Here is a 6,000-nt window from a genome sequence, read left to right as displayed (position 1 = left end):
ATAAGTCTAAGCAAAATTCGTAAAATTTTAGCACGGCACCTATAAAAAGTGGGCCAGGAGCCAGGACTACCAATTTACATGGCCCTGGCCCTGAAACACTTATAAGCACCAGTGCCCAACAAATTGCCATTTACATAACAAAAATTGAGAGTGGAAGACCTTAAATTTTAGGCACCCATGCCAAATTTTGGGGGTGCCATGCCCAAAAGGCTTGTTGTGTAAATCAGGCTCAAGTCTAGAGCTGTCTCTCAGAAATGGTACAGAACTCAGTTCTTTTAAGTCTCTTGGGATGTAAGTTGTATGGTGATGGCCATTTTATGGACTTGGAGTGTTGTCCTGTATATTTTTTTTTGCAAAGCTGCTTGGAGATAATAAATTTCTTCAAGATAAAACCTACTTCACATCCTCTCAAAAATCTTTAAAGCACAAAATCAGAGGTTTAAAGGGCACACAGGTTTAAAAGGGGAATTTAAATTTTCCAAATGAGTGTATAACAGAGGTTACCGTGTTGGTCATTGACTTTTGCAGATGTGGCAGCTCCTGAAAAGAGCCATTTTTAGCGACCTACAAACGTCCAACTTGAACTTGAAGTGGTGGCTCCTAGAGCAGGTTTGAAAATTCAGGGTGGAAGCTGGTTAGTTGCTGTCATCCGTTGAACCATCCTTGGTTTTTTTCTTTTTTGTGAAGGTCTTTAATTTTGTATGGTTTGATTGGTACAGGACTGTCATAGGAGGGTGGTCTGAATCAACCTCTGAATGTAAAATCTTTACATGCTGCCACGGTTTGCTCGTACTGAAAGACTTGGTCGGGATGGGGTTCCATGACACACTTTCTAGTTGACAGATCCCGCCTTTCTCTCCAGCCAAAGTTCATCCAAGTGATGTCCATCAGTTTGAAGGAGTTACCCTCCGTGTCCTTCTTCTCTAGCTTGTACTTTATACTCAGGTGCTCGTTCCAGTTCGAAAATTCTTTTCGTTTCATGTCTCGAACCTGGAAAACAACAAATAAAAATATGCATTTCGAATAAGGATATGAATAATTGACGGTTTGCTTCAAGTTAGCCAGATAATGTCATTAATTCTCTCTTAAATAAACAACAACACAAAAGTTGTTTTTCTTTTAAAACATGTCAAAATTAATTATCCCTTCTTATCTTCTGGCTGATAAAGAGTGTTCTTTTACATTAAAGGAGTAAATAATCATTTATTAAATGGCTTATTTGCTTCAGTGATTGGATTTTATATCTACATGTAGTGTCACTTTCTTGAAAACTTAAGTGAAAACTTGAGTCAACGTCAATCTCTCCCTCGCAAGCGCTTGAAAATCATATGTTGCTTTTGCCTTGACGACACCAGATTGAAAACTGCTCTCATTTTACCAATAAATGCATTTTTGACTCCGTGTGCACATCACTTCTGTTCTTTTGCATTAAACAACTTACAATGAATGGTTTTGTTAGCTTGGCTTCTCTCACGAAAGTAAGCCAATCGTCCGGCACCAACACCTGGGCTGTCTTCTTTTTCTTTTAAATTTGATTGAAGTCTCTGTCGTTTTCCAGGAACGTGTGGTCTCTCACGAGAAATTTGTGGTTTATCGCCTCATATATTCCTTTCTGATGGAGGTCCGCTAAAAACTTCACCAATAGATAAATTTTGCTTTGACCGGTACACCCATCAGAGTAGCTGATCAGCGATCTGTAAGAAAACAAATGAAGGCTCGAATGAAATGGATTAAAGCACAGATTCTCTACTGTGATATCGGAAGTAATAAAATCGGGGCTTTGGTAACTACCTTACAACATTCCAAAGGGGGTTCCTTAATGTCGAAGTTGGACGCTTTGGGTAACTATTTTTATACCATACCATAGAAAATACAGCCAATCACTATGCAGTAAAGTTGTTGTATATGCAACGTTATTAAAAACGATCAATAGTATATTTCAATCACTGAGTTTTGATTGGCTAACAAGTATTCTGCAGTCGAGTCGAAAACTCAAACTCATAAATCTGCTCTCGTACGCTTCAAATCGCCACAAAATCGGCACAAAAAAATTACATTAACAATGCGAAAATATGTCACCACAAAGATATTTAAATCCTTTTAGGTCCATTGTTTTCCTCGATTTTTTAGACTAATAAATAAACGGAACTATTTTAATAAAACCGCTGCAATGTAAACTTTACCTTGCTCCACTTCTGAATTCTGTGATGAATTCTGTGAATTCTGAATTCTGGCATGAGACCACTGCAGATGATTACGTTTGGCAACATTCTCTGCCCACATCATCATGTAGCCCTGGTTGGCTACACAGTCGTGTATGCCGAAGTTATAAACCCACATCACTGTGGTGAAGATTGGGTGTTGGTAGATTTTGTTCACAGTCAAATGTGATCATGTCTACGGCATCAATTGAAAGTGGCTTATTCTGTGGTCCCAGTACCCTTTTTTCCCCCAACCAGCTCTGCATGGCGGCTTCGTTTTGATTTTGTTTGCTGTCGTTACCAGCTTGCGCCTCGTCTTAGTGCTCCTTTTGCTCCCGTATGAGCTCCTGTCTCTCTTCTCCTGAGCTGACTTTAATTGCTAAAGCCAGCTCGTCGCACCTTTCGCAGGTATCAGTCCTAGCAGACCAAAGCCGAGATTGAATTCGGTATTGAAGACACGATGATAGTAGTCTTGGCTGATCTGAGGGCAAAGTTTTGGCAAGGGAAGCTGGTTTTGCTGTACGGCACTAGAGGAAAGAAAAGAAATGTTTAAGGAGAAGTTCACTCCAGAACGGCCATTTATTTTCTTAACGCCAATAAAAAGTTTACACAAAGATATGTTATTCACCAAAATTTCAGCCTCCAACGTTTACTATAACCCTATGAAAATCTTCCCAAAACTCGACAACTGAAAACCGCCAACTCGAAGCTGGTACAAAGAGCTCAGCCTGAATTTTGGTGGAAAATTTTAATAGTCGAATATTATTCTGGAGTGAACTTCTCCTTAAGTGCAAAAAAATAACAAACACAACTATTTTCAATGCTGTCTTCTTCTTTTGATGATAAATTGAGAAAGCAAACAAAAATTTGGTTCAATGACGTCAACTTCTGATATCAGTTACTCTATTTTATAATTCATATAAATTAACTTAAGAATATTGATTACATCATTAACGAAAATAAGGGAAGGAAGTGAGACGCTAAAGAAAATAAACACTTCTTAATAATTTACTTGAGGACATTTTTGTGATTAAACCATACTTCAGGTTCTTCCTCTTCTAGGTACATGTGATACATTTGCTGTACCGAAAGGCTTTTGTCCAGATAGCGCTTGTTCCCATTGGCCTTCCTCGAATAGTGCGACTCTTGCGATGGGAAAGACAGAATGTGATCCCTGACCTACAAGGTATAAAACAAAACGATAAAGGCGTGGGATTGTGTTTCACGCTTTTAAAGTACAACTTTTCATATTTTTAAAAACACAACAACGCTTTTCAGTTTTCGGAACATGTTTCAATGTTTCAAACATCATCTTTAGCCATAATGAATATATAAGATTTACAGAATGATCGTTTATAAAAAATGTAACAAGACTATACAATGAGCCTTTATAAGTTCAAATTAACGTAAAATACAAACTTATTTAAACTAACCAATAACAATAGAAACAATAGTAAAAAACCACTAAGCTGAAATAGATACATTTAAAAGTGTAACGATAAATTGACTCAACTTATTTGTTAAATTCTGGATTTAACCGTTTTATATGAAATCAAGTTGTGAGAAAGTCTTAGCGAAATCATTAATTTTAAAACTGAAGGCATCCCAACTGTCTTGACAATGGCTGGAACAATTAAGATGTTTAAAAACATGGGAATTTTTGTCCCTAAAAAGATGTTTGTTAACACGTGTGTGAAAATGCCTATAGATTTCACCAATATAACAAGCTCCACAGCTTGCACACGTAAACTGATACACAACACGTGATTTTAGAGACTGGAATAAAATTCTTAGGACTAAACATACCGCTAAGTTTGAATGGAGAGAATATAACTTTCACATTTGAATCTTTGCAATCACCTTATCCTCATCGGGCCCATGAGGACTCTTGAGGCCGGGATCTTTGCAATACTTATTAATAATAGATGAAATTTTCTTCCCTGTCTGGGTAAAAAACAATAAAAACCAATATATGGTAGTTTGTAAAAATGGCAGTTGGATATGTCAGGTGTGCAGGTAGCCACATCCTGTTCTGTGGTTTTAACCTTTCTGAGATAACTTTTAACTGACTTGTCAATGAGCCAACTTGGAAATAGATTACGTTTCAAAATAACAGAAAGGTTTAAAGGCAAATTTTTAAGACCAGGGTAAAAGGGTAGGAGTTTGTATTTTTTTTTCATCGTAGGTGCCATGAACGAGCATCGTAAAGGGATTCTAAGTCTGGTGAAAGTTTCCTCTCGGTGGGTTTAGATTGCCATTGCACTCAAACAAGCATGTCCACATTTTTTGCCCCAGGTTCTGTTGCTCGCTTCTTTTCTTGTGTGGTCTGATCTTTAGAAAATTTACCCACGAGAGATACAGGCCATGTCTCGGGTTGAGTCTGTTTGCAGACGATTTCTGTCTCGGCGTCGATGTTTGAACAAATTGTACAAGTTCAATGTTCTTGTTGGCTGTTGTTCGAGGCTTCTTTGGGGTTGCAAAAGCCTTCTTCTTCATCATCTTCTTCTTCTTCTTCCTGAAAGACTCACCTCCTTCAATACTGAAGATTATGGTGAGTGTTCACTTTACTAAAAGTAAAGCTTAAATGCTATGGATAAAATTTAAATAAAAACGTCAAAGTTAGCATTGTTTTCTTTGGGCTTGGTGAGACGGCAGGCTTTTCTTGAAGGTCGTCAAGTTTGGTGCATTTACTGCATTTAAGCCTCATTATTTTCAGAGGCAGATCTCTTCTGATCAGATTCTATTCGAGTAGCAACATCAGTGACGTGTACTTTCTCTAAGGAGGAGTCAAGATCTTTGAGCTGGAACAGAATAGTGATGTGAAGTGAAGACCTGACTTACATGCTACTAATTCCTACAAAAAACTACTCATCGGGAAAGTGAAAGCCTTCAAATAACAAGTAAACTTTTTCTGTTTATTTACTACTTCATGTTTTGTCAAGTGCTGTTAATCCAATTTTCCAATTTCGCTGAAATTATCAAATCGTAAAAATGTTACAATTAAATGCTTTTTACGATGAATTCAGAGCCTAATAAATGACGCAATTATTTGCTTAAACATTAACCACAAATGCAAAAAATAAAGCTTCAGTACAAGTTTTCTTTTATGATGTGCCTTTACTTAGTAAGATTCACATTGATATCAAGGCCTTGCAAAGGCACTCTAGAAAATCCATCCTCAGCATTAAGGTGGTCCCCTGCAAACTTTGTAAACTGACTCAGGGCCAAACAGTTTTTGGATAGTGTTTTGAACACACTCACGGGACTTGAAATGCCCTTCTTCCTTTACGACAAAATACACTTTGACCATGTTAACACCAGACGCTTTGCAAACAAGTCGAAGAGGGCACCTAGCTTTGTCATCACATACACCCTTGGTGACAATACCTATCAGCTTGGATTTGCCTCTTCTTTCCACGAACTCTAGTTCGCTTTCTTGGGCGATTTCGCGCACTGCAGTCAGCCATCTTGCTGGCACGGATAAACAAGGTTGCTCTTTTTTCTCCTCTGTTGTTAACTCCCTACAAATTTTGGGGGGCACTTCTTGTCTAAAACTTTCTCGGTTGACTTCTTTTCCTTTTGAAAGCTGCAGCTTTTGGGAAAATGGGGTTTCCACCGGAAAACCTAATGTTATGAAAAGTAAACCTTTTCATGTTGCAATTTTTGCCAATTTGCACATGCAAAGGTCACGCAATGCTGCGCATAAATGCGCAAGGGAAACTGTGAAGGATTGGTGCAAGGGTTTTCAAATATGATACTTAGCAAAATGAATAATTGAATGTGCGAGCATGTGTTAAAC

At 37.9% G+C, this 6,000-nt stretch overlaps 1 protein-coding gene and 1 pseudogene across 1 annotated transcript in view; both read right to left on the bottom strand.

Moving 5' to 3' along the window:
• LOC144648406 (uncharacterized) overlaps positions 1–6,000 on the bottom strand; it is a 167,449-nt gene that overhangs the window by 39,188 nt on the left and 122,261 nt on the right. The window lies entirely within an intron of this gene.
• LOC144648402 (uncharacterized) overlaps positions 745–6,000 on the bottom strand; it is a 210,110-nt pseudogene continuing 204,854 nt past the window's right edge.

Source organism: Oculina patagonica, chromosome 4, assembly GCF_052425735.1.
Source record: "Oculina patagonica isolate OP01 chromosome 4, crgOcupat, whole genome shotgun sequence".
In the NCBI taxonomy this organism is placed as follows: domain Eukaryota; kingdom Metazoa; phylum Cnidaria; class Anthozoa; order Scleractinia; family Oculinidae; genus Oculina; species Oculina patagonica.
Note: the sequence above shows the minus strand (reverse complement) of the source record. Positions and strands in the feature narration are given on the sequence as shown.